We start from the raw sequence: 27,231 nt of genomic DNA on the forward strand, positions 1-27,231 counted from the left end.
ACCAATGTAAGTCAGGCTTCAGTTGTGTGTGCGTGGACCACGTAATATTAGTGATCCCCATGTGGTTCTATTTAAACTGGGGGATCCGTGCGCGGAACAGACTGACCCAGGACACGGTGGAGGGTGTAAATCCCTGGAGCTGGTGGATGTGTGCGGGGCAGAGGGCTGTCTGGGCTCCTCTGCTGAGGCTGATGACCCTGAGACCCAGACCCGGTTCGGAAGAAGACAGTACAGTACGGATCCGGGACAACGTAAGATGAGTGATCCACATGCAGTTATATTTCAATTGTAGGATCTGTGCGTGAAGCCACGGCTTACATTGCTAAAAGTACTGTGGGCTCATTAACAGATTTAAACTCCGGTCATTACACGGACTTCTGTGACAGACTGCTGTCACTGATAGGAGGAAGAGCCTACGGTAGCCCGCAAGCGCACGGCCCGGAGGCACGAGAAAGATGAAATCGATTTTACGATTTCCCTTTTTTAAAAATCGTCCAAATTAAAAAATCTGATTTTGATTTAAAATCGATTAATCGTGCAGCCCTAATTCAAATCATTACAAAGTTTAATAAAGAATGTGAATGGCAAAAGTTTTTTGTTCTTGAATGAATGAATGAATGAATGGCTGACTTGTGTCTCTAGCTGAAGTCTGTGACAAAGAACACTTAAAAGATAAAGAATAAGCTTAGTGTGGCTATCACAATATTGAATGTTCGTATACGGCTTAGATTTGGATGCAGCGATACAGTAGTGTCATGGCTAGTTTTACTCACTTTAATGTCACATTAGCCAAATACATGAAGCACTGTGTGTAGAGTTTGGAGAGTTGGGTTGGTGTGTAATTTTGCGACCTGTTTGATATCAAGGCAAACACAGGACCAAACCTCTACGCCAGAGTTTAGATATTACATTTACACTCAGTAGAAGAGACGAAATGAGACACTCAATACCCCATCAAAATAGCCATGTTGCCATATTAGTTCAGATTTACACTCTCGTCTCCTCTCATGTCACTACAGAAAACACATGAACATTGTTGTAAACAAAAACAATTACTATACACATCGTCTCCTTCCCTCTACTAAAATGTGATCCTTATTTATCTTCATGCCCTTGGTATATCATATAGAACAATATAACAATATAATTTTTTATCACATTTTGTTGTTGCCCAGTTCTAATACAAAGCAAGTTGGATTTTGTGCTGCGATGCTGTTGCCATCGGGTTGTGGATGTAGGACACTTAAACTTGACCGAGTCCGTCCAGCCTAAATCAAACCGGTTTAAAGCTTCTGCACTGGAGCAAACTGCCAAAACTGAAATTCATTACCTATCTAGGTTTTGGCCAGGCCACTAAGTAAAAACCTAACATATGTTTGGACATTTTATTATACAATTGTTAGAACAGAGCACTTAGCATTTATATCTACTTTTACTCCTCATGTGCCTGGTGTGGGAAGCTCTTAAGCAATTAATCAATCAAAGATTCTTAGATTGCTTCAAGTTTAGTAATTTTAGTATGCTTTAAACAAAACCAAACATTTGCTTCTCAAATGTGACAGGTTGCAGAATGATTAGACCCTTTCTGGAGTCAATGTGATATTTTCCGGCTTTAGAAAGTTGCTGATAAATAATATAAACAATGAGATGCCACCCTAATGTAAATTTTTTTTAATATACTTCAGCTTTGTGTGGAAATACACACAGCACATTTAAAACTGGCGGGGTTCTTGTTGAAGCTTAGCAAAGCTTATCAAGTACAAAAAACGTGCAGTGCAAACACACAGGCTTCCCCGTGCATTTGCTTGAGGCAACGTATAGCAGCAAGTTGAAAACCACAATGTGAAAGCATACGACTGTTTGAGAGGGTGTGAGATGCCATATCCTGTTTTTCTGTCACAGATGCAAACACTTGGCTGTGAGAAAACTATGAATTGCAATCTAACGGCTACTGGCCTACCAGAACGATGGCTAAGCAGAGTTTCACACACAAACATGGTGCATTCATACTCTGCCAAGACACATTTGTTAAGTTTGACATGTCTTTTGCTCTTTTCAGTGTTCTCCCATTTGCTGCACCACATCACATCAGCACGGCATGTGAACCCTTTACATGGCTTACAAGGACTACACAAAACCCAACAGTGACGGATTAGGCGGTTTACATTACTTGCACATGCTTAAAAAAAAAAGATCAATAGGTGGATATTATAGGTATCACTAAACCCAGCCTGCAAGGGCACAAGGGCTCTCTGGTCACCAGAGATGTAGGCTAATGTATAAAATATGTCATAGTACTATCTAGAGGTCTTTGGAATACAACATATGGTCAATGCTTCAAACTAGGATCTGTGTGCAAATATTGTACAGAACAAGATTTACACCAGAGTGTGAAACAACTGCAACATCATATATTGTACCCTTTACATGGTTGCTGCTTATAGTAATCACTTCTTTCTTTTTTTTTTTTTCTATTTTAAGCCCTGAATGCTTTCACATTGGATAGTAGTGAATGCTATATGGCACAAAGGTACGTTAGGCCATGCAAAGAACATGCAAAGTATTTCTGCCTCTTCCAACACAGATCAGGTTCATCCACAACAACCATTGTGCAGCATGTTTAAGACACATAATTCAACTAGCATTCCAGAAATGCTGCAATTACAGCCTGGCATACCAAGTGAAACAAAACGCATATGCACACACACACACACACACACACACACACACACACACACACACACACACACACACACACACACACTGCTGTTGAGACGTGCAGCTGTTGCTGTACGTCCCCTTCAACAAAAGAGTGCCATTACAGACCATGAACCACGATAAAGCCCATTCCTTTAACAAATTACAGCAATGTGTTGCAAATGTGAGCCTGCAGCATATATGTGACTCACTTACAAGTCTTGAACAATTAAACACACCATACACTGGCAAGTGTAGTGAAGTGTGCCAATGTAACTGAGCCTCAAACTGCACAAACCATCTCAACTGTGTCAGATTCTTCACCATGACTCATTTCTGAAATAATCGGAACTAATCATGACACTGCCACAAACCATCACCACCATGGTTTATCGTTTACCTCCACCTACACTGTGTAAGTCCACAAGTATTTTACTAGTTGCAGTGAAGTGATGCTGCTTCTGAAGGTAAAACAGTTATATTTGTTAAAACTCCACATGGGGCCATGTGGAGTCACAGATTGGCCAAAATAAGAGAAGTAAAGGACAAAAAACACAATTCTTCCGGTAAAACAGGTAGAGAAGCCCACACATTACAGCAAAATAGTTATTTTGCTCCAACCACCTGTCTGCAAATGTCCAGTATTTTAATGACAGTTCTTGATGGACTCTGGCTGCAGGGATTGCGGATCACAGTAGTTATTCAACAGCTATAACTTTAAAGAAACTGGGTTTAGAGGGCGCTTCTTCATTTACTCATACGACGGCGAATCTAAATTAAATCGTGATTATATCATTCAGTATAGTAACTACGTGGACACTCATATGAAATGTGGCTAGTACTTGCGAGCTAATTCTTCTGGCTAACGAACACGTCTGTTAGCCTGACTGATGCAAACCCTGCAGTAGGCTAGTACATCAGCAAAGTGAGTATGGGTCTAAAAATGGTACAAACGCGCATAAAGAAGTTGTCTTATTACACTTTGACAATGACGTAACGCCACCATATAACTTCTTTTAGCGCTGAAACAGTAGTAGTGTTAGCTAACAGGTTAGCGCTTCCTCCCCGGCATCTCCTCCATGTGAACTGCTTTGACAGTCCCTGATTTGACTGGGATACACACACTGGCACCGCACCAAGACCAGCAAAACCAAGTTTATGACCACGAAACACGAGAAAGAGTCAGTTCAACTGGTAAACTTACCGGTATTCCTCTTGAAGGAGTACTTTTAAGAGGGTGAAAGCCGCAGTCTCGCTAGGAGGAGTACTTTTACCGACCTTGGCAGCTCTAACTGTCCCCGGCAGCTACAGACAACAACACTCGGAGAACATACCCCTCCCTCCTGCGGCCGCACAAATCGGGGGGGAAAAAAAGTTGCGTCTGAGCCCCGCCCCTCCACATTTTTAATTGGTCGATATGAGGGACAGTGCAAAATGAGCCAATTAAGTGTAGTATTGTTCTTTCTTCAACCAATAGCTACGCAGTAAGTTATTTCTTATCTGCAGGGTGTTTGGCAAAGATTTCCATGGTTGGAATGGAGATGACCATTATGATGAAGTGCAATACGTGTGAAAAACCTAAGTTTGGTTGATGAATGCAATCTACTTTAACCGATTTACAGGCCAGACACACTCACTTAAGTATAATTTGAACTTTATTGAAGTATTTCCATTTTTTAAAATTTATTTATTTATTTATTTATTTATTTATTTTCCTTGATACTTCTTCTGACCTACATCACAAAGGTAAATATTGTAGTTGTTACAACACTACACTCATTTTACATGAAAAAAATTGCAATACTGTACTATCATACTTCTACATAGTACGAAAGCTATCTCTGGCTTGACAAAGTTCTACATTAAAATTATGTAACAATTATTAAAGACAGAATGATACAACATAAACATGAAAATAGCACTTGAAAGAGGCCATTCTGCTTAATGTGTACTTTCACTTTTGATGCTCTGAAGTATTGTCTCTGATTCTTCTGTCCTCTAACTTATGTAACATTTTGAATTCAGGGCTTTTACTTGTATTGGGCTATACTACATAATTACATGCTTATCCATAACCATAGCAGACTAGCTGCTTGTAAAGGCTGGTCTAAGTCAGTGTGAAGACTGATGGATGAAGTCAAAGGCATGTTTAAACATTAGTGGGTCTAAAGAATGGGGGCTTGAATATTTGGCCCTGAGGGCTGCAATGCAAAGAAAAGAAAACATCCAAAAACTTTCAAAATGTGAAGGCTCTGCAAAGAAAACATTAAGTCTGAGTTGGAGCCTTGGGTCTGTGACAGCGGGTGAGTGGGTGAGCTCTGTAATGTCAGCTGTGTGGTACAGTACAGGATAAACACACCTCCAGAGGGTGAAAAAGGCCAGCAGGTTAGATGATGGGAGGTCTACATTTTCTACTGCCCACATTTCCACAGCCACAACCACTGGTTATCAGTGTCATTTACAGTAACTTAACACACTGCTACACCTCAAACAAACACTCAGTAATTTTACTTATCACTCTGCCCTGCTATTCTATATAGTATAATTATCAACTGCTGTGTTTTATCATGTGAGTCATGTAATTATGAGACATTTCTAGAAATAGGTCAGGAAAAGTCAGCAACGGAAGATCTCTTCTTTTACCATCACATAAGTAAAAGCCTTTGAAAATATATATAAAACTGTAATACTTCTCATCCAGTTTTAATTCTAATTTCATGTTTAGAGATTAGTCCTGTCAAAAGGCAAGACTACGGGGGGATTGTTGTCATTTTTCTGCTTCCTTTTGAAGGTTCCTTAAAGGCCTCTTACCTGCTTGAGGCAGACACAAGGTTGTAAAACATAGAAAAAATACCCTACTTTATTACTTTATTAGTTTTCCTCAACATACTTGTAGATAGCCGAACAGCTAACCCTGTTGTGTAAAAGTGACATCTGGTGGTGATGTCTCCACTGTGCAGGCATAAGAGTGATGATTGTTGTCTCCTCCATTGCTCTGGCCATCTCTCCCTCTGTAGTGTTTTTTTTTTTTTTTTTTTTTTAACCCCTCAGCCAACTTCTGGCTGAAAGGGTATTGTAATCTTCCTCCTTGCCACTCCTCTTTTCCCTAGTTTACCTCCTTTGGTCCTGTCTCCACCACTACTCACCTGTTCTCTATTCAGTAATCACACAATCCACTGGTACCACACACCTTCTATATTCTCCCTGTCAGTAAATTACTGACATGTCTAAAAGCCTCATTAGGTAAGTAAAGTGTTGAGTTCTGTCAACATTTCAATGGTGGCAAAAGTCCACACAATGTTTCCTGTAGTTGAAAAAGGCTCTATAAAAGAGGAAGCACTGATTCAACTTCTCTAGAACAGTAAAAGTGAAAAAGTACAGGCTCTGAAATGTAAAAAGTAACAAGTAGGCCTTTGAAGCATATAATCCTTTTATGTTGCTACTCTTCTGTGTCATTTTCATCCAGTCTTTCATATTCATTTCCTTTTCTTACCCTTTTTTGTTTTGTATCTTTATGAATAAGAACTCAGATTGCATTAATTCTGTCTATTTTGATTAAATGATTTGAAAGTCAATGTGCACACCCTGCCTTCACCCGCCGGAGCTCTAATAGGCTCCAACATCCCCACAACTCTCTTGAGGATTAAGCAGTTCAGAAAAATGAATAAAGTCAGTGTGTGAAAATCAAAATAAACAAAATAAGCAGGTTCAGTTTTAGCATTTTGTCTATTGACTTGTCTCATGTGATTTTCATCACGTGACACATCAAATCATGTTTGTGTTGTTGCTCCAGCCATTTCAACTAAAAATTATCTTAATACTGTGAAGGTGCAAAAAACATCTAAAGTAAAAAATTATTACACTTCCTCTCAGATTCATTAAAAGAAAACAGCCCTATTTTGAAATTGTTTTGAATGGAAATCAGATACTTGGAAAGTTGACTGAAGCAATTAAGTAAGCAGTATTTGTTCTTTACTACCCACGGTGACTAAATTTGGGTTTCTTTCATCCAGAGCTTCTGTATCGTAGTTTTAGGTGTTATCTTGGCTGACTCAGTCTGAAAATGAATTAAAGTGGTTGAGTTTTTTCTTTTCTTTCCAACAGGAGACCAACAAAAAGAATAGGGAAGAGCAGAGGACCATATATATATTCGCTCTATTGTTATGTTCTGTAGTAAAGGTGTTTTGTTATTATTGTTGCACTGACTGTAGTAGCACTCCTACTTTCATTGCACACACAATGACAATAAATTCTATTCTATTCTATTCTATTCTATTCTATTCTATTCTATTCTATTCTATTCTATTCGTGCGCACCCATAATTCAGATGTCCTCCCAGTGAATAATGCTAGCTTCAGGTTCGGACTTCTCCTTCCTAAAATCAATAATCAGCTATTTCGTCTGTGTCACATTCAGGTCAAGCTTCTCATCACACAACTGCACAAATTATGTCAGAGCAGGGCCATGACTTCTCTGTGAACCCTGAAGAAGCGGTAGCAGGGCAGTATCATCAGAGAATTTCACCAGGTAGCTGTCCTGTTGAACAGACCTATAGCTGTCTGTGTACATTATGAAGAGGAGGGGTCAAAGTACACAGCCCTGAGGCAACCCAGGGTTGATAGGTAGGGTGATAAAATCAGACATACAACCATTAATAATTTAGCTAATTTGGCTTGTGGTCTCCCTCAGGGTCAACCCTAAGGATTGTCCCAGCAGAGACCCCTCACCTCCTGCCTAGCACGTGACCACCATCATATTTATTCTCTCATTTCATTTAATATAATAAACTTCTCTCTCTATAGTGTGTTTCATCATGGTGATCATGGCTTTTTATTTTTGTGTGTTATTTTCTTATACAGTATTTGTTTTGAAATATTTTGTGTAAACTCAACTGACTTATTTTCTGTTATACTGTACAGCCCATGAGCAGCCAGATCCCCTAGCTGTTCACGTCTGGTTTACAGGTGGCTCTTATGCAACCACATGGGCCCCCAGACCTCATCCTCTGCACAGCAGGTGGCCCCCCATTCATTTGTATTCTCTTCCACAATTCTCTGTATTATCCTGACGCTTTTTTTTTTTTATGAATAGGACATGACCAAAAGCCTTATAATTGTTTAAAAAAATAAAGGACATGTTCTGGTATCCTATCTGTTTCTCCCACTTTGGATTTATTTTAAAAATAGGTGTGTCTGGCTCAGTAAAATGCATAATTAGGTCTACAAAATCATTTTGGACCATGTTCAGCAATGAATGACTCAGCTGCTGAAGCAGAATAGTAATATCAAGCATCTCCAAAATGGATCCCTTTTAGTGTGATAATGTCTGTAATACTAAGTATGGAACTCTTTTGTATTAATAGCAACATGATTTACTCTACTGAAAAGGAGTTTCATTAAAGCAACAAATACTTATGATCATAATAACAAACATTTGTAAATAAGATATGTTTAGGTGATCAGCTGGGATGTTCCATTCACTTCTGCATGTAATGCATAACTTTTTAAACCTTCATAGTTTGCCTTAAAATTGAACATCTTGCCTTCCTCATAGATTCTAAAACTTGATATATTTTATGTATAAACATAGTGTGTTTCACATATTTCAAGCAATAGAATCTATAAGGTGGGCAAGAATGTTATTTTAGATTTTAAAAGTCAAACCTAATGATTTTGCTGTATTTTTCAACACGATATTCAAATGAGTTCAGGTCAAAGGTGGTGTTTGGTCATTACATGGACCTGGATATGTATTAAAGGCACTATTTAAGCATTATATGCATGAATGATATATACGTTGATAAAATTGCATAAGAGCTTTGATGTGATTTTTAGGAAATATTGCTGGTGTAAGGTGACGGTAAATGGGAGTGAGTTCAGCTGCTGCTGTAGCAGCATCTGGAGGTTAAGGTAGTTGGAGAATATCCATATATGGCGTCAAGAGATGGATCCTTGGAATCAAAAATTCAACTATATCTGATTAAGTCTATGAAAGTGGGCCAGGTAGGTACGGAAAGGAGACCAACCCTTTGATTATGGTGATATACTGTACAGCAGAGGTCACCAACCCTGGTCCTCGAGAGCTACTATCCTACATGTTTTAGATGTTTCCCTCTTCCAGCACACCTGAGAGATCATTATCAGGCTTCTGCAGAGCTTGATGATAGACTTATCATTTGAATCAGGTGTGCTGGAAGAGGAATACATCTGAAACATGCAGGATAGTAGCTCTTGAGGACTAGGGTTGGTGACCCCTGCTGTACAGGCATGCAGCTACCTCCAGTTTAACAAGCCTTGATTCAGAGCATCACGCCTCTTAACATTTCATTTCAAATGCAAAATCTCTCACTCACCACTGCTTTCTCTGCTGATTTAGTGGGATGAACATTATTAACTGTTCATAGACAATGACATTGGTTTATGTTCATCTATTAAGCTCTGCTGGGTAAACTCCCAGAATACTTGTGCACCCTTCTTTGTGTTAGCTCTAGTAGTTACCACCTACGTGCTTCCAAGTGGTTGCTCTTGATTTTTACCATTATGGTTGAATAATTGTTATTCTATTTTGTTGTTCATTGTCTATCATGTATGTGTTTTATATAGTTTTGACTGTATGGCTGCTACCTTGGCCAGGTCTCCCTTGAAAAAGAGTTTTCTGATTTCAGTGGGACTTCCTGGTTAAATAAAATAAATAAATTAAAAATCCATACCAGCTGATATTTACAGATGTCACGATATTTGTCAAGTCATTCTTGCCAGTTTAAAGGCAGATTTTTGGTTCTGAGAGTTGAAGACTCTTTAAATTACTCAAAACATGCACAAAATGTCAAGTCAATTTTATTTATATAGCATATTTAAAAACAACAGACTTTGACCAAAGCGCTGTACAGATTCAAAGCAGGAATAGAAATGAAACAACAACCAGATAATAAAATCTACACAAATAAAATCAAATAAAGTAAAATAAGTAAAATGTCAATTCTCAGTCCGGTTTAAAAGCCAAAGAATAAAAACACTTTTAAGTAAGCTTTAAAAGTATCAACTGTAGGTGAGGACCAGATACAGAGAGGTAGGCTGTTCCATAGTTTATTTACATTACAGAAAAGGCTCGCTCTCCCCTGTGCTTCAGTCTGGACGTTGGAACAACCAGGAACAACTGGTCAGCTGACCTCAGTGAACGAGAAGGAGTGTGCACAATTAAAAGATCAGAAAGATAAGAAGGCGCCAACCCATGTAATGACTTAAAAACAAACAGTAAAATCTTAAAATCAATAAAACAGGCGTAATCCGCTCTCCCTTACGTGTGCCAGTTAAGAGGTGGCAGTGGCATTTTGGACCAACTGAAGGCAAGACTGCAAAGACTGAGAGACACCTGAGTAGAGGCTGTTACAGTAGTCAAGCTGAGATGAAATGAAAACATGAATCACCTTTGAGGGAGAGAAAAGGCTTGACTTTAGTAAGGATCCTTAGCTGAAATAAACTAGCTCTGACAACTGCATTTATTTACTTATTAAATGTGAAGGTGCTGTCAAAAATCACCTCCAAATTTTTTTTTACAGCAGGTTTGTTGTAGGGACCCAGGGGGCTAAGGTCAATACTAAGGGTGGCTTGAGGGCAAGAGGATCCAAACATTACAATTTCAGTTTTCTTTTCATTAAGATTCAGAAAACTATGTGCCATTCAACTTTTAACATCCTACAGACATTCCAAAAGACACCAAAGAGGGGTAGTGGAGCTACGTTTTAACGGCAGATAGATTTGTGAAATGAAAGTGTTCATTCATGTAACTTTTTGTAATACATCATTAATAAATGTGACTCATTACTTGTTGTAAAGCACAGGCTGCCAGTCCTCCATGAACTTCAGATTCAAAGTAGGTGGTTCACCTGCTGTTGCTCTCTTACTGGGGGTCTCAGTGAAGTAGTTTGACTTGTTTCTCATCAGTGTCATCCAGCCCTATATCCTCATGCTGACCTGGGTCTACTCTACGCCACGGTACTGACGAGGCCAGTGCCAAAACAATGACGTGGATCAATGATTCGTCCTTCAGCGTCAAGTTGTGAGTCCCCTTACTAGGGCTTAACTCAGCACTAACGAGGGTTTAACATTTAGGATGTATGTTACAGAAGGTAAGATAAAGCACTTACTGATAAGTTTATTGAAAGTAAGGCAGGGTGTTCTGCTCCTGCTCACTCATGACTGTGTTGCTCACTATGCATCAAACCATATAGTGAAATTTGCAGACGACACTGCAGTGGTAGGCCTCATCACCAACAGCAATGAGTCTGCTTACAGGAGGGAGGTGAGCCAACTGGAGGCTTGGTGCAAAACTAACAATCTGTGCATCAACATGAAGAAAACAAAGGAGATGATTGTGGATTTTCGAAGAAAAACCTGTGCCCCTACTCCTCTTCACATCAACGGGGATCCAGTTGAAATGGTCTCCTGCTTTAAATACCTGGGAGTACACATCTCAAATAATCTTAACTGGACAAACAACATTAGCAGTCTGCTGAAAAAAGCCCACCAATGCCTATATTTTCTTAGGCGACTCAAGAAAGCAGGTTTGAGCCCCTCCGTCCTGACTGCTTTTTATAGATGTGCAGTGGAGAGCATCCTCACCACCAACGTGACTGTGTGGTTTAACAGCTGCACAGTGGCGGAGAAAAAGCACTGCAGCGGGTGGTGAGAGCTGCGGAGGGCGTCTGTGACTGCTGTCTGCCCTGCATCCAAGACCTGTACACCAGCAGGTGCAGGAAAAGCCCAGAACATCATGGATGATACCACCCACCCTGCACATGGACTTTTTACCCTTCTCCCATCAGGCAGGAGACTACGGCAAATCCAAGCTCGGACCACCAGCCTCCGAAGCAGCTTTTATCCAGAGGCAGTTAGAATGATGAACTTTTGCTGAACTTGAGACCAGAATGCACTTTAAATTGGCACTTTACTGCTGTACATTTTATAAATAAAACTTTTTTAGTTATTTATGAGTAATTTTTAGGGGGGGTGTTATTATTATTGTTATTGCTATTTTTATATCAGTATTTTATTATTTTTATTATTTTATCAGTAATTTTATACTATTTTACTAATGCTGCTGACAGTTGGGGACCTGAGTACAATATTTCGTTTCTGTGTATTTTTTATATGCTCGAATGACAAATAAACTTGAATCTGAATCTGAATCTGAATCTCTGTAGCAAAGGATACATTAAGCATAAGGGTAGAAGGCTTTAAATGTTTGGAGAAACTGTATATTGGTATACTTATGAGTTTAGGTTTAATAAGAATTAGTATAAGTTTAAAAAGTAATAAGTAACAGGTATTGGTAAGTACAATGTATATATACATTTATTTATTTAACCCATAAAGACCTAAACATCCACCACCGCCCAAATCCATCTACTAATCTAAACTGTTTAATACCTATTGATCCACTAATCCTATCAATATATGCAAATAATTTCATGGTCATCAGATATGACCCATTTGGACATTCAGAGGCTCTGTAGTTACCGTGGAAACACCGCCATCTTCTACAACACTGATTCACAAGTAAAACCTATTGAGTTGGATCAATGACAGTGGATGGAAATGCTTGGATTATGTTCAGTTAATGATATATTTTACTGACAAAGTCACTTTTTCAGCAGTTTTCTTTAATTTTGATATAATAACCCTCAACTTTAATCTGAGCTTTTACGTACATCTTCATGATTAGTTAATTAAATATAGAAAAATACATGATTTATACTGATAAAATAAAAAACACAGAGGACACTGTTGTAAATAAATGGTGATAAATCACTTAATAAAGGTTAAATATAGAGAAAATTTCATTTGGGAACTGACAAAAATAGCACTGGGTCTTTATGGGTTAAATCAAGATTATTTATAGATATATAATTGTATATAGATATATTTAAAGTATAGTATATATTTCTATTAAGTTTATATTTGGAAAGTAATGTAAAATAATGGTTATTGATGAATGTAGTTTATTTTTTCATATAGTTGTACATCAAGATAATAGAAAACTATGGTTTATATGTTAAGAAATGGTTACATAAGTTTAAATTACAGTGAACACACAAATAGTCATGAGATATTCTAATAAAATTGACACATTTATGTAATAGTATATTTGGGTGATGGGTGGTAAGACTATGTGGTAGGTTTAGTTCAGTGAAATATTCTAATGGAAGGAAGGGTTTCACGACCACCTGAAGGAAATGTTCATTTGAGTAAATGTAAACATATATCTATTATAACATGGACATATGCTACACAGCACTACAGAGACCACCTAACTAGAAAGAATATTTCTGAAGGGGTTGGGGTTTGAGAGGTTTGGGAGAGCCTTTCTAAAGCTCTATTCTTTATATTGCTCTTGCTTGAAAATTAACCTCACCTCTCCTGCAAAAAAAAAAAACATTTTCACAATCTCACGACTTAGAGCAGACTAGATGTGTAACAAGGGCATTTTGGCAACAGTTTTATAATAATTACAGATTGATATGATGGGGGGAATGATTCCCTTTGCAAGTCAGAAGTAGAATGAAGCAGTCTGTGGAAAGACAATGCAAGAGCTGGTGAAAACTCTTACACCTTAAATAATGCTTCAATGGCTTTTTTCAATTCACTGTCATGACTTAAAAAAATCTGTTAGAAAATGCATTGGAAATTTGTGATATCCATGGGGCTCTGGTCTGAGATGAGACATGACTAAGTAAAAATACACTCAGGATTGAGACAATACCAAGCTCATTGTTGAGTTCTACAGCGCTACTGCACAGCCTTTTTATCCTGCCATGTCCCATATATTAAGACCATCTCCCATATTTTGATTTTGAAGGGAATATGGAAAAGTTGGGTTTCCATTTACCAGAGTTTTCAGAAAAACGGACCCCTTCAAGACCCTTCAAGCTGTAACAGGTCACAGATTAGTCACTGTTATAAACAAATGAAGTCTACTGAAGTACTTGTTTTTTGTCAGTGTAATGTAACATATTACATTTGATCGCTTTTTGAGTAAGCAAATGTAAACAATAAACCATACCGTAAAAGCACGTCTTCACTTTATTTTGTTAATAGACTTTATCTTATTTTAGAGGGAAAATATTGTTTATGCTTAATTTTATTAAATGCTCATTTTCTTTTGTTCATTATGTTCTTCATTTTAATCGTATTTCATGTATTTATTTTGATTTAATGGTCTGATGTCCACCATTACACAGACAGCCAACTTATGTTAAAGAGCTTAAATGCTCTAAATTATATTTTTGATTAACAATATTTTGATGTAATTTTCAAGGCTTTAAGGTGTGTTTGAAATGAGAAATGAACAGTTTATTTGTATATTTAATACCTAGTATAAATTTTTTTAAATCACAGATTTTATATTGTGCATTATTTATTTATGGATATTTATCTATTTTTATACTGATTATTTTATTCCGTCTACAAGTGTTTTATCTGTGTGTTTTTTGTTTGAGACCAATTAAACGTCATTTAATTTTTGCATTACATCTATGATGGAAATGGTTAAATGACAAATAAAGAATCTGAAAGACTGCCTCTGAGCACTTTAATGTGTCCCACACTGCTGCAGCTTCACACAAACACCATCTTTTCCTCATATTTGGTTGGCTGGGTTCTAGATACCCCACCCTTCAGCCTCTGGGTGGCAGTAGCTCACCACACTGCTGACTCAGCTGTGTCATGTTGCATCTGCACTGACACCAACTGCATTGAATGAAATGATTTTTACCTCCTCTGCACAACAGCCACTTAATCTATGAATTAGGATGTTATTAGTAGCTGTTTCTTTTTGGTATGTTTTGTTATTAGCCTCTTTGGAAAATGCCTTCTCATCCAAATTCCACCTTTAAAAAAAAAAAAAAAAAAAAAAAATGTGTGTATATTTAATGTGTCACTCTTGATGTGTGAACACAGGGCATAAACTGTGAGTGGAATTCCTTGAAATTACCATCTATATTATATGATTTCAGTCTCTTTATGTGTGTAAATGTGACAAAACAGAACTCCATCAGTACATTAACCACAGGCACACAGTCATTCAACTGTAAAACTGCAAATGTCTGCTAAATGTCATCTCGTACAGTTGGAGCTTTCCTTTATGATGACAGAACGAAGACGACACAGTCCCATAATCCCCTGATGTTGCATTTTGCGTCGTCTCTTCAGGCTGTTTAAGGCATGATGCAGCAAAAATATCCCATATTAATAACTGAAGTGGTGCAGCTGATGGAGTTAGGAGAGTTCCAAGTCTGAGGTTTGTTTGGCCCAATGCAGTAGCCCTGAGCAAGGACACCCAAACCTTGTTTACCGCGTACACTAATCTACTCCCAGAACAGAGATTGAAATGAGCTTAATATGGTGACATAATGCAATTGGCTATTGTTTCCAAGAGGTGACTTCAGATGCTTACTGAGAGCATAAAATAATACATATACTGATAATAACATTCAGGCCCTGGGGGTGGAAACAAACGCAAAAACAAATGTTACTTCTTCCTTCTCTGCAGAGCAACACTTTGCACACTGTCTCTCAGTACTTGGCGGGATGCCGATGTACTTTCGCTATTGGCTACATGAACTTATTTCATATGAGTCTGGCTGTTTTGTTTAATGAAATGAAAAAGGTCATAAAATGTATCTAATATGTTAACATTAAGCATTTTCTCTGTCGATTTCACTGGTGTGCAAGTGGATGAGAATCAATGTAGAAAATCAAACCAATAATGCAAGTTTATTTAACCCTTTATTGGGCAAGTGACAGTTGTTTGGTAATTTCTGCATGCATTACAAGACAGCAACAGTACCAGTTCCAGTGAGGACAGTGAGTCAAAAATCTCAGGTCCAATGTGGTCTACAGGGTCTGTAAGGTCCACCTCTGCATGAACCTGAGTGTACCTGCTTTGTTAGGTATCATGAAGTAATGGTACTTATGTAAGGAATGATGTTCAAAGTGATAATGTTGACAGGTGTCTGGATCAGCACTTATGATGTAATGTTTTAAAAATGATAATACATTTATCAAGACAGGGATAGTTGTTTGTTTACCTGCTTTACTAGTTACAGCTACTTCCTGTAGCCTTCGTTAGAAGCGTCACAAAGATGTTGCTGTGTGTCTTATGGGCTGCTCAGAGCAGTTTTAAAAATGATGTTCTAATGTTCTTGAATACATGTTCCTTTCACCTTACATTTGTTTGTCTTATATTTTTTTATGTATATACTTCTTTTTTTTTTTTTTTTTTTTTTTTTTTTTTGCCACTTATGGGTAAGGAACCAAATATGGTAACTTTATTAACCTTGATTTTATACATAACAAAAATTTGGAAAAAATTCACAAAAGTAATAAAGTCATGTTATGTCCTCCAATAACACACTGCGGTTCAAAATGTTAATTTCAGAATATTTCTATGAGTGCTATACAAAGGGTTAATTTTCAAGCATAAATATCCTCAGAGGAGGAAGAAAAAACATGGAATTTTTTCTTTGCCTTTTTTTACATGGAGCAATAACAAAAAAAATGGCCTGCCATGCCAAAATTACTGTGTTACTTTAGCATCCATCTATTATTTGTACAGTAGGAAAAAAAACAATGAACAACCATGCACTGTTATAAGGGTTACCAATTTTACAGTATTACCAACAGTAATATTCTGAAGATATTTACAGTACTTTGGAAACATCTCAAGATAAAAAGTCAAACTGATGTTCTGTATCTTGTTCTTCACATCGTCTATATTTATAATGTATGTCTTTTTGAAACTGAAGCTTGCAGATGTTTGCTTCAGCTTCAAAACATACCATAAAAGTCTAATTGAAGCATTTGGTAGAGCATATTTTAACAAAATTATGATCCTTATTAGACTGGATGTTGCATGCCATTTTAAATTAAGCTGGTCAACATTTTTTTTTTTTTTTTTTAGAAATGATGTGTTAAATCCTATATACTTTAATAAGATGAATTGGAAAACAAATGACAAAAGGTTCTCAGGGTATGTGCCAGACAGCTTTCTGTAGTCTTTCAGCACCTCTTTAACCTCTCCATGAGGTTGAGGAAGGTGGCGGATCTATGGAAGACCTCCTGCATTGTCCCAGTACCAAAAAAAGGACGTCCCAGCACTCTCAATGACTACAGGCCGGTGGCGCTCACGTCACACGTCATGAAGACATTTGAGAAGCTCGTCCTTCAGCACCTAAGGCCACTGCTCTCTCCCTTCCTGGACCCCCTGCTGTTCGCATACCGGCAGCAAATCGGAGTGGAAGACGCCATCATCTTCCTCACCCACAAGACTCTGTCACATCTTGAGAGCCCGGGTAGCACTGTGAGAGTCACATTCTTTGACTTTTCCAGTGCTTTCAACAGCATCCACCCCAGCCTCCTGACAGACAAGCTGCTGGATATGCACCTCAAACCAGACGTCACTGCTTGGATTTCAGACTACCTCACAGACCGGCCGCAGTATGTCAGTAGTAACAGTATGTGTGGATGGCTGCTTATTTGAGTTAGTGTCACACAGCACTGGGGTGCCCCAAGGAACTGTACTGGCTCTATTCCTCTTCACCATCTATACCGCTGATTTCCGGTTCTATTCTGGATCCTGCGACCTCCCAAAGTTTTCAGATAACTCTTCCATAGTGGGTTGCATCAGTAACAATGACGAGGAGTACAGAGGACTGGTGGAGAGCTCTGCATGATGAGCTGTGGCTGATGGGCCGCTCATTCAGCCAGCAGATTATCCCACCCAGGTTCAGGACTGAACGTTTCAGACGCTCCTTCATTCCAACCACCATTAGACTGTACAACAGCAGCTAGACTTGAACTACATCCTGCTCTAAACAGTCATTGCATCTGTCAATGTCACTCACTTGCACACTTGTAAAAAGTCACTTACTGCACACTTGCTACTCTGTCATTATTATTATTGCTATTTTTCATCACTGTAGCCACTTTAACAAACTTGTTTATATTTTTATTGCTTTATTTTTCTATTGTATTGATGCATACTGTCTTGTGCTGCTGTACACAATTGAATTTCCCTCTTGGGGGATCAATAAAATATGTCTTCTTTTATCTTATCTTACAAGTGCTGGTTTTTGATGCTTTCAGTGTAACTACAGAGTACATTTATACATCTTCCACTGGATAGAACCTGTAATGTGAATGCATTGTAATGTGCAGACAGTGTTTTGAAGAAGATCTGGTAGCTGTGAGACAAACATTTCTTTTGACTAAAACTCATTCTCTCATTAATTCTCCAAACATTTGCCATTTGGACCCAAGACTGTATCTAAGAAACTGCAACCAACCAACCAACCAACCAACCAACCAACATTTTTGACTTCATTTTTCTTTCTTAGTGACCAAACTTGGTGAAGCTTCACTACAAGCAAACTAGAGGTGTATTAATGCTGCTTTCATGTGCTATCAGGAAAATGATCCTTTCCACTCGTGAATTCAAAATTACCAGTGTGTTGCATTCAAGTGCTTTTATTGTTGTAGCAAAATGAAAAATGGCTGACACAAAATTTACTGTGACACGCTATTTGGGTAAATCAGTTTTTGACATGTTAATTAATCTGCTACAGCATTTTTTTTCATTCATTCATTCATTCATTCATTCATCTTCTGAACTTTATCCTTGAGAGGGTCACAGGCACATGTAATATACCCTGACATATATAGAGATGAACAACCAGTCACTCTAACATTCACACCTAAGGGCACTTTAGCTTAACCAATTATCCTATAAATGCATGTCTTTGGAAGCTGGAGTACCTGGAACACACACACACACGCACACACACACACACCTACACACACACACACACACACACACACACACACGGGGAGAACATGCAGACTCCACCTTTTCACCTTTTTTTTAATATATATTTTTTGTGTAAATTGTATATACTATAAATGTGCAAAATCATCAGTAAACAGCAGCAGAACGTTAATAAAAGAAGTGTTTATCATTTGCAATTAATCCTTTGTTTCTCTCTGCCATACTGAAAAGTTCAAAGGTTTTATTAATTTCGGCAACTCGTGTATCAAAACTTTTTCCCAGTTCTCCAGTGGAAAATACAACGTGAGGGGGCGTTCATGTGCAATTTTCGAGTTGGTATTAGTATTTACGATAATTCCCATAGCGCTTGAAGGCAACATAAGACAGAGCATTTTTTAGCCTAACATACTTAAACTGAATCAGACTGAGTTAGGTTCCACACATTTTTAGAAGTGACCTGAAATGCTAACTACATCATTTTTGACATTACTCTGTTTCTATCTCACTTGCTTACATCCATGATAATCTCTACACCAGTGGCTCTCATCTGGTCAGGCTTGAGGACCCACTATCACCCCTCAATGACAAGCTGCGACCCAGATTGATAAAAGTTAAACTTATCAAATTTATTTAATAAAAAGATGGTGTGTTTTGAACCTGAGATAACACAGAATATCACAGTATGAAAACACAGAAGACATGTTTAACGATAAACCAAAATGACCAGCAGGTGGTGATGCTAAATATGGGTACATATTAACCAAAACCAAAAATGTGCACTCAGTTAAAAATTAAAAATGCATTCAGTCACTTATTCCAGAATTAAACACACTGAGGTTTTTGTTGTCAATGTAGGTAAAACCATATCTGATGCAGTCACACCTAAGTTTCTTCATGACATGAATAGAAACTTTTGAGTCTTGTTTTATGCTGTGTAATGTCTGGTGTTAAATAGCATTACAGCACATTACCGCCACCTAATATTGGGGAGTGTGAATGGACGACGCTCAGCTTCATAAAAATAAAGTACAGGATTGGTTTCTTAACATGATTTTTTGCCCAGACAAAGGCCTGCGATTCACTGAAAACAGGTTTGGGACTCAGTTTTGAGTCGTGCCCTGCAAGTTGAGAATCACTGCTCTGCACCATTGTCTATGTAGAACACTTGGGTTGATTTTTCTGTGACTGACTTAATGTTAATTTCCAGGTTTTTCAATGCTTCTCTTTTGCTGTTCTACAGCTATGACAGTGTACAAAACCATTTACTGTTAGCTTAGAAATGGTGTTGGTTTATGTTAACAAATGATTGGTTCCCAGAACTAAGCAGACTACAAAAAAAACTTGACCAAAGAACGCACCACCATTACCGAACCTTTAAAAGGTTTGACTCACTTTCCTTTTGTCTGTTTTCTGATCCTTTCAAACACTGCTTTCCTGTATGCTTTGGTTGAAAACTAGAAGCAGGGAAAATGTTAAATGATATGTCAACATTTCCATTTTTGCGGATGGAAATCTAAATTCTGCCAGACCAGATGTGAGTTTGTAGGGGCTCTAAATGTCACCCCTGCTCTTTGGTGAGACGGCTTTTTGTTTCCCAGTGGACCAGGTGCACTGAAGTGTCATTGCTACTTTGTCATAATCTCCCACCCAAAATGTCAGTCTGTATTTGCCCCAGTTTTTGGAAATAGCAGGTTCTGTGTGGGTTTTTAATTCATCGTAATGTGGTCTGGTGACACAGGACAAAACTGCACCTTTGTACCACCACTGGAGAGAATGTATATCAGCTTAAAAAACAAGTGAAACCACAGTGATTTTTTTGCCCAAGGGGGAGCTCCTGCACCCCACCTAACCGCCCACCCACCCCCCGGGTAGCTCCAGGCCACCTGTTTGTTTTTTCCTTTTTATTTTTATTTTTTGCTGAATTAGAGTCCACTTTGTCTGACCCTATTTGCCTGAATATTCAGGAAAGTCCACAGATGCCTCATGATGTATCATCAGCCTCACAGCTATTTGAGGCCAATGTTGTCCTCGAACATTTGAATGTCTAATGCCTCAGAAGCAGGTTGTTTTAATGCTCCCCTTAACGCTGCAATAACCCTGTGCCTCACAGTGTTTCCACTTGAACCCATAAGGAACCAGTGCTAAGTGATTTATCAACATTTATTGAAATATTATTTTCTTTATTTTGCATTTCTTCAGTGAAAATCAGGTATTTTCCTACATTGAGTTTACTGATCATATATGGTCATAAAAGCTCAGAGTAAAGTTGAGGTTTATTATGTCAGAAAACAGAGGAAACTGAAGAATAAATAATAAAAGAATAGAGTAATAGAGTAATAGAATTGATATAATAACCTTTGAATTTACTCTTAGCTTTCATGAACATTTTTATTAAATAAAGGAAATTAAATATAGGAAAATACATAATTTACAGGGAAACATGCAAAATACAGAGTATAATATTGCAGTATAATAAACGGTGATATATCTCTTAAAAAAGGTTAAATAGTGAGAAAAATTAATTTGGGAACTGACACAAAAATAGGACTGGGTCTTTACGGGTTAAAATTATCTATAAATAAACCCCTATAGCCGTGGATAGAAGCTATATATTGTTTTAATAAATATTTATTATATCTAATGTTTCTAATGATGTTCACATTCATAGAAATGAGAAATCATTTTTATTTGGTTGCATTACTTGTGGATATTCTATTAGAAGGAAATAACAATGTGAATATGTGTCACTAAAAATAATGTGGATAAAACTTTAATACATTACTGTCTATACAAATCTGATTTAATTTAGATACATTGGCAAAAATGGCGAATACAACTCCCATGATCCCTCACTATGGCTTTTGATATTGTCGTGGCTGACACATCCCTAGTTGCAAAAAATTTTGGAAATTAAAAATAAATAAATAAATAAAAGCAAAATATGGCTCGTGTCAGTTTCTTAAATTTGAGAATGTTCAAAATCTTTTTCTCTGCATGTATCAAAGCTTGGGCCTGTAGGTTTCAGTAGCATCTTGTGGTAGTGTTGAATGACACCAAACTTTAATGAGTTGATATGATACTGATTACTTTTTTTCCTCATATATATTTGATACCTGATACCAATACTTTCAGTGATTTAAATTTTTTTTTAAAAAGTTGGAAAATTATATCTCACATGACAAATACTTTCCATTTAACAGCTTTAACATTCATAATTTTGGCCATTTTTTAAGCAATGCAATACATTTAGAAAAACACATAAATAATAAATAATTAACATAACTATTAATAAAAATATAAAAATAAAACACAAATAATAAATTAAATTTTAATCAAATAAAACTGTCAAAACAAAATACAAAAAGGATAAATAACTAACACATATGAATTAACTAAAAATAGCAAAACTAAGTTAGAAAAGAAAATAACTGACTGCAATTCTAATGGAACTGGGCTAATTTTCAGGTGTTTAAAGGTTGCTGGTGTTGCTGCAGTGTTATGCATTTTTACTATACAGACTACACTTTGGATGACAAGTTCCATTGGTCTTTTACTTGCCTACATAAAACAGGAAAAAAATAATTATGTTAACCCCCTACTATTGATACAAAGTTTTCGCACTAACGACAGGTTTGAGTCTATCATGACAAACACAAGGGGTTCATGCTGTTAGTGAGGATTCTTTAAGCTTGTTTTGAGCTGACCATTTGAAATTTTAAACATTTCAGTCAGCATACGTAGTTCATTGCATCATCACAGCTGAAGTGGAACTCCTGAGGCAGGGTAGGGGCATGATTCGGTGTGTTGTTGCAGATATGTTGAGGAGAGCACAAATTTGTGTGTCAAGGAACGGGGCCCATGTGGAAGACTAAACGTGGTGGAATCCTTCGACTAACAGAAGTGTGTGCCTTCAATTCAAATCCTGAAATGTAAAACCCAAATCTTGACACTGAGCAAATTTTGCAATTAATTTTCAGTTTCTCACCAATGTGTGAAATCTTAAGAATCGATGGTAGGGGGTTAACATGTAATTATTTTTTTCCTGTTTTATGTATGCAAGTAAAAGACCAATGGAACTTTTCATCCATGGTGACAGATCTCATATTAACCCTCACACTTCCAAGGGCAAAAGACTTTTATTTTGCACAATTCAAATTAGCGTTATTCACTGAAGCATGAAAACTGACCCAGGACACTGGTGTCAATCAAGGGAGAATATCATGGTCAATAAACACATATGACCAGATTTTCAAAATGCCCTCGCATTTTGGTTTTATGTTGTTTTTTCTGTGTCTACTTTTTTCTGATACACCCTGTATAAGATATATGTCACTGATAAAACAATAAACCTGGGTCCTGGAACATCTCCAAATTTGATTCTTAAAACAACACTTGAACATGTATACATCCAGAATGTATTATGCTTTGTTCCTAAAATTTATGTTAAACAAAATGTAGGTTAAAGTACACCTCAGCCTTTACTTTTGACCTTATTTACATCTGATAAAGTCTCTCTTTCATCTACGCTGTTATCTATTTCATGAATTTTGAATGTAAGCACTTGGACTTGGACATATTTTTAAGCCTTACAAGTTTTGTCTCTATATTTCTTTGTATTACTTCATGTCTTTGCTCCTAAGTGCATTGATGCTGACTTTATATGCCCAGTTGAAGTGAGAAATGGGAAGTGATGGGGAAAAAAATAGGCCACAAAACCCCTGTGGTAAAAACAACCATCAGCACTTTTGAATTTATACCCAAACCTTCTGGGATCCGACCAAGCCGAAAGAATTCAAGTTGATTCAGGCAGAATTTCTATGCACTCCTTCTGTAGCTTAGGATCAAAATCATTACTTTAGCTCAGCATCAGAGAGCCAGGATGTAAGCTGAACTCTATTTAGGTTTTTCCGCCATAGATCTAAAGGTATCGCCAGATAAGGTGAAGGTGCATTTGCTATAAGCAGAGCCTTGAGTTTTGGAGTAAACACACCTTTTTTTTTTTTCACTGCGAGCTGTAAATACTCATTTTACTACTTATCCAGTCTGAGTCCAGACCATCCTCATTAATGTCTGACACTAATCTAGTGACAAAGCCTGAGCTGTGCTGTGAACGCTGGTGTCTATTTTGCCCTTCTTTTCTATTCTTGTATGATGATTTCCAAAATTCTTTGTTTCTTTCTCACTTCCTTCAGACTGTTATCACTCACAGCTACTGCCTCCACATCTTTATGCCAATAACTCTGATCAGGATAACAAAAGATCATGTCAGAGGTGGAACATAACCAAGGATGCCTGGTTTTTAAACATTTGAGGTACTGGAGTATTTTATGCTACTTCATACGTCTACTTCAATATATCTAGAAGACAAATATTGTATTCTTTGTGCAACAAAATTCTCTGAGTTTTTAACTATTCAGATTACATATTCTCATCCTCTTCTTCTGTAGTGAGAACCACAAACCTCCAAATGTGTTGCTGCTGAATATTTAAGATAAACTGAATGAATAACTGAAAAAAAAATAATCACAAAGCTGAAAACAGGCTGTTTTTCTGATCTCATAAAAATTTGACATTTTAGAGATGTGTACTTCTCACAGAGCAGTAACGCTACAAACCTACAAACCTATGATGGTCAAATAGTATATGATGTATGATATATGATTTACTGAAGATTAAACTACAGGGTGTCCCATAAGTCTCCATACATAGGAGACATAATACATTCCATACATATATGGTTCTAACATGTATTTCTTTATATTTCTTCTTTATAGTTCTTCAGCAGTGGAGGACACGCATTGAAATGTGTTCCCGACAAAATGGCAGTCATATAGAGCATATTATATAAATAAAAATGGTTTATGTCAAGAAACATTTATTTTTTCTATGTATGGAGACTTATGGGACACCCTGTACTTGAGGAAAGAGTTGGGATTCTGTAAAATATAAATAAAACATTTGCAAATGTCATAAACCTGTATTTTATTCTCAGCAAGACATAGGTTATGTTCAGACTACATTCAAAGCCCAAATCCGATTTTGTTGCCCATACGTGACCTGTATCTGATCTGTTAAAGACAGTTTGAACAGCACAAATCTGACCCAGACCACTTTCATATGTGGTCCCAAATCCAATACATATCTGATATTTTGCAATGCAACTCCAGTCTGAATGGCCAGGTCACATTTATCCGACCTTTACATCCCTGAAATGCAACAAACATCACAATTCTGCATCCCAGGAGGAGGACCGGCCATAAACACAGCGTTTCCCTGCGTGGTCACGTATAATGTCAGGACCTTTTTGGACATGTGGGTCACTTCAGGGTCGCATTCAGTTCATACTCAAAACTGATAGAAGTCGCATTTAATGTGTAATATAAACGAGCACAAAAAAAAAGTCCGATTTCCTCCCCAAAAAAATCTGAATTGTGCATCAAGACCTGCTGTCTGAATGTAGCCATAGAAAAGTGTTTTAACTGAGAAACTATACAAAACAAAAGACCTAATTTTTAATTTGATGGCAGTAACATGTTGCCAGGAAGTTTGGACCCTCTTCTTTTAACAACAATCTGTAAATGTTTGAGAACTGAGGAGACCTGGAGTTTTGGGAAAGGGATGCCCAGGGTGCGATTTGTTGGGGAGAGTGGGGGGGGAGACCCCCCTTTTGGTTTTTACATCCCTACTTCTGCTCAATGAATTTCATCTTCGGAGGAGACAACCAGCCAATTGAAGCCAGCATTTGTGGGGGGGCCATAGAGCAGTGGAGGAAGTCCAGTGGATACAGGTTAGAAGTCGTGAAAATTTCGTGTAAGATCCGCTGTATAATAGAGGAATAGAACCTGGGAGTTGGACGTCAAAAGTATGTGAAGTTTCACTTTTGTTTCCTGCCAGACACACACACACACACCCGGACAAAAAAAAAAAAAAAAATCACACACTGCCAATGCCTGATGTAGGATTCCAGCAACAACAGTCCTGGGGCCTCATGTATAAAGTGTGCGTACGCACAAAAACCTGGCGTACGCCCTTTTCCACGCTCACGTTCAGATCTATAAAGAGTGAAATGACCGTGGAAATGTGCGGTCCTTCACGCCAACTCCATAGCTGGCGTACGCACGTTTCTAGTGCTTTGGAACCTTTGGCGACACTTAGAGGTGACACTGAGAAACTGTTAATAATATGAAAAAGGTCATACCTCCGATTGATGTGCACATCAGAGACACACAGAAGAACAATGAACACACAGACACGTCATCCTACTGTCAGAGCAGCACATCCACCACCAGAACCAGAACCAACCAGACCAACCAGAACCAGACCAACCCTGGACCCATCAAAGCCAATCCTGCCCGGGAGGACATTAAGCAACAACCATATAAAGAGACAAGGACCCAAAATTCATTGGTTGATAAATATAGTGTTCATGTCTGTGAGAACATTTATTAGTCGGTCCAGTCGCTCATTGACTCCGCCGTTTGTCCTCTCGATGTCCTAATGTGACTCGGGTCAGTACAGACCCATGTCGGTCGGACGGGCATCAGCAGTGGGCTGTGGCGGACCGGTGGACCGGCTAACACTGGGGAGTCAACAGAAGCCTCTGTGACAGGAGGATGATACTGCGTCTGACCGTCTGCTGTCTCATTGTTGGAAAATAGTAATTTGAGTGATTAAACAGGAGTCAAAGTCATTGTCAAAGTCAAAGTCTTTGATATCCTGACATGATCACGCATGAACCTTTATCTTGTTTGGCTGTGATCAGACTGTGTATGACCCGTAGAATGAACTAATGTGTGACTTACACAAATACTAAATGTATATTTATCTTGGGGGTGATCCGCATCAGCCCTGTGAGAAAAGTGTCACAATATCGGCGACTCTTTCCTCAAACAGTCTCAGTTCGTCTCTTTTCTCCTTCCGCCTGTTTTGGCCTCCGCTTCGCGTCCACCTTGACGTCATCGTCTGATCACACAGACAGGTGAATCCCAGAGGGAATCCTACCTGCAGGCCCCGTTTGTGCTGATTTGCATATTTAAATGTGGGCGTGGAGAGGGAGGAGTCAGGTACTCCAACATATGCGCTCAATTCCTCGCTGATTGGGATGAACAAAGGAAGTGTACTTGGATTCGGGCGTACGCACAGTTTTATACATCTGGATTTTTTTTTTGCGTTTGGACTTTTCTGGATTTGGGCGTACACCAGGTTTCAGTATGAAATCCACGCAAGTCTTTATACATGAGGCCCCTGGTCCGCCAGTTCAGGACCCAGACTCTTTTACTACAAAGCCATACTGCTGTAACAGATGAAGTATATGGTTTAGCATTGTCTTGCTGAAATATACAAGGCCTTTTTCTGAAGAACACATCTGAATAGGAGCATAATGTTACTCTAAAACCTGTATATGTCTATATCTGGATGAATGTTGCCAAGAGGACTTTTAAGCAGCAGCTTCTTTGAGGCACTCACTCATGCTGACTTACTGCTGGTGAGATGTAGTTTCATTTATAGCTCAAGGAGGTGTGTAAACTGTAGAGAAAGGGGAGGGAAGGATGTACAAACACTATAAACGACCATCAGCATCAAACTGCAGCCAAGTCTTGGTTCAGCAAGTTTCATAATGACCCGTTGGGCTCCAAAGAGAAACAGAAAAGCAGAGAAGACGGAGCAGAGACAAAAAAAAAAAAAGAAGAAGAGGAGGAGGGGGGGTGGGGG

The 27,231-nt window shown here is 38.0% G+C and overlaps 1 protein-coding gene across 2 annotated transcripts in view; it reads right to left on the bottom strand.

Moving 5' to 3' along the window:
• fam49a (family with sequence similarity 49 member A) overlaps positions 1-4,034 on the bottom strand; it is a 49,622-nt gene extending 45,588 nt beyond the window's left edge. For both annotated transcript variants that reach the window (XM_030128859.1, XM_030128861.1), the window contains exon 1: positions 3,902-4,034. The gene's annotated coding sequence lies outside the window, so the exon portion shown is untranslated. The remainder of the gene's footprint in view (positions 1-3,901) is intronic.
• Positions 4,035-27,231: the final 23,197 nt, after the last annotated feature.

Source organism: Sphaeramia orbicularis, chromosome 24 (genome assembly GCF_902148855.1).
Source record: "Sphaeramia orbicularis chromosome 24, fSphaOr1.1, whole genome shotgun sequence".
NCBI lineage: Eukaryota > Metazoa > Chordata > Actinopteri > Kurtiformes > Apogonidae > Sphaeramia > Sphaeramia orbicularis.